The following is a 3,129-nucleotide window of genomic DNA, read 5'->3' as shown; positions in this document are numbered from 1 at the left end:
GCTCTCTCGTATTGCCATGTGCATCCTTCCCTTGAAAATAAATTTAGGGAGGTCACAACCACATACTATTTCCCATTCAGGCTTTCCACCAACCTGCCTGGAAATTTGTGAGCCGATCTCTCATTTTACCACGGGTGCTTAATGCTTGTTATTTGATGTCTGTGTGTCTGCGCATCTGTGGGAGTGTTTATAGTTTATTTGCCCTGTGTCATTCTGCAGAAATGGATTCACTCAGTCAACTAGCTAGGAGAGCTTTGAGCTTAGCTCTCAGCTGGAAGAACAAAGGGATGGCAATCAGGAGAAGCCCCTGAAGGGAAGGTAGTCTACTCATGCAGTCCCTTGAGGGTCCTCATCAACACTGGAGAACTGTTTTGACAGAACCACTGAATTGGGTGCAGGAGTCAAATTCCTGGGACATCAAACCAGGACAGATCTGCTCGTCCACAAACAACAGAGACCCCTCTGCCTTTGGGGAATAGGAGAAGCCCACTCTGAGGGGCACGCTGGCTTCCAGGGTTGGTTGGAATAACTTGCTGTAGGCAAAAGGGCAAGGAACATTGAGTAGCAGAAATGGAAGCAAATAATTTATTTTTTTTCAAATTGCAAGCCCTGATGTCTGGCCCCAGATATCTGAGCATATTCTCCATTCTTCTAACAAAAGAAACACACATGCTTATTCCACCCTTTTCCGCCTCATCTGGCAGCCGCTTTCTGGTCCAGCAGACACTAACATCTAATGAGTCAAACTTCTCATTTTCAGACTAATCAGTCGGCTGCACTAATTGCAAATGCAAATATGCAAATTTATATTAATTAATTACTCTGCTAATTAGTTCTGCGGTCTTTTTTGGGTAATAAATCATTGTGCAGTGGAAGGGAAACAAGTCCTGTCCCATTTCACTCCACATAAAAATTTAATGTACTCATGGAAGGAAAAAAATATATATATATACATATATATATAAAAAGACACTCTGAGTTGATCACTGTGCCTCTACTGATGAGTCCCCTCCAGAAAGGTGCAATTGAGAGAGGGCTTTCACATCTTCAGCAAATGCCATCACTAAGGTGCCTGTTAGCAATTTAATTATCACATTATGAGCTTCAGAAAAAGCCGGTTTGCTGTGCTGCAGGCTGTGACACGGAGCTCGGCAGTTCACCCACTTTGCAGCAAAACACTTATAAATAAAATGAGAATATAGAGAGGGAATCACATTTCTTTGCTGGAATGCTACAGCTTGTGATCCAATGTTTTCAAGGGTTTTGTTGTTATCGTTGTTGATTTAACCCAAAATGATCATCTTGCTTTCCTGAGCCCTTGAATGAAAAGTTTTATCATTCAGATTTAGGGGTGCATTGAAGAAACTGTATTGGGGGAGGGGGCTCAGCAGGAGGGAGGTGAGGAAGAGCTGGTAGGGGAGGAAACTGTCTTCCACATGTCTAGGAACGATGAGCCCTGGATTTATTTCGTGAATTCTTATTGGAGACCTACTGTGTTACCAGCTACCCGCTGTGGGGGAGAGAATGACATGCAAGTGATGCATGGAAATGGTCTCTCCCAATTAGACGGTGAATTCTTGGAGGATAAGCGGCTCTGTCTGATTTACCTATGTGCTAACAGCTTTATACCCAGAGAGAACATTTAAGAAGTATTTGCTGTGGGGCGCCTGGGTGGCTCAGTGGGTTAAGAGTCTGCCTTCAGCTCAGGTCATGATCCCAGGGTCCTGGAATGGAGCCCCATATTGGGCCCACTGCTCCATGGAGAGACTGCTTCGCTCTCCCCTTCTCCCTCTGTGTTCTCTCTCTCTGTCAAATACATATATAAAATCGTTTCATTTGTTTTTTTTTTTTTTTAAAGGAAGTATTTGCCAAATGAATGAATGAATGGATGGATGAAGGGCTGCAGCCTTCAGGGACTTCCAGTCTAGTTAAGGTAACAATAACTGTTACTCATGTACAGTCTTGCTTTTTTGTTGGGTAGGTGCCAAGTGCTACTCAGTGATTGGGAGATGAGAGGAAGGAGCCATGGTGGTTAAGAGTGAAATCCTCACGTGTTCAATGTCCCTTCACTTCCTTCTCCTTCTCAATAAGGTATTTCTACTTTAATTCCCCATGCTCCTGCCTCTCGATTGTGCCTTCTCTGTGTGGGATTTGATGTGTAATCAATAAAGAAGAAGCTGCTATCATTACAGCTGGGCAACTGGCAGTGGCTGCCCTAGCTCAGCCACTGGAGGTTTGGGGATCTTGGGAAAGGCATCTAATCTCATGGCATCCATTTCTTCGTGGGCAAAAACAGAGTGATGGTTTTATCACCCACACTGTGGGTGCCAGGGCTTTGCAGTCAGGCAGCTCAGCGCCCATTCCTCACCTCCCACCTGCTTTCTATGTGACTTTAGTTCTTGATCTTTTGTTATTTATAGAAATTCTTTACTTTCAGATTTTTTGAAAAACTGGACTGCCAGGCACATGTCCATGGTATAAAATTTTAAGACTACACAGGAAAATTAATAAAAAATGAAGCTCCTTCCTTGATCCCCTCTCCAGTTTCAACCGCTAACCCTGTGCATCCTCCCAAAGATACAGAGATAGGATGTATGTGTGTGTGCATGCGTACACGTGTGTGCATGTGCACATACACAGGCACATGTGTGTCTTTTCCCAAATACAGATGAATGACAGCATACCATAATGCTCTTCTGCATCTTACTCTTCACATACTGATACATAAAAGTTATGCCACATTTTTTAAGCCTGCGTGTTTTCCACCATATCAGAGCAGTCATTGTTTTTATATTAGCCACCAATTGGTGGACATTCCATTTTTCCCCATTTTTCTGCTACCACAAATAATGTTGCAATTAATATCCTTCTATGTACAAGATTTCACCCATGTGGAGGTAGATCTGTAGAATGATATGTAGAAAAAGATTGCTGGATCAAAGGATGCATACTTTAAAGTTTTGTGTTTTTTTTTTTTTAATTTATTTGTTTAACAGAAAGAGATCAGCAGGCAGAGAGAACAAGAGGAGGAAGCAGGCTCTTCTCCAAGCAGAGAGCCCGATGTGGGGCTCGATCCCAGGATCCCGGGATCCTAACCCGAGCCGAAGGCAGAGGCTTTAATCCCCTGAG

This window comes from Mustela nigripes, chromosome 4, assembly GCF_022355385.1.
Source record: "Mustela nigripes isolate SB6536 chromosome 4, MUSNIG.SB6536, whole genome shotgun sequence".
In the NCBI taxonomy this organism is placed as follows: Eukaryota; Metazoa; Chordata; class Mammalia; order Carnivora; family Mustelidae; genus Mustela; species Mustela nigripes.
The sequence above is the reverse complement of the archived record's forward strand: the minus strand, read 5'-3'. Positions refer to the sequence as shown.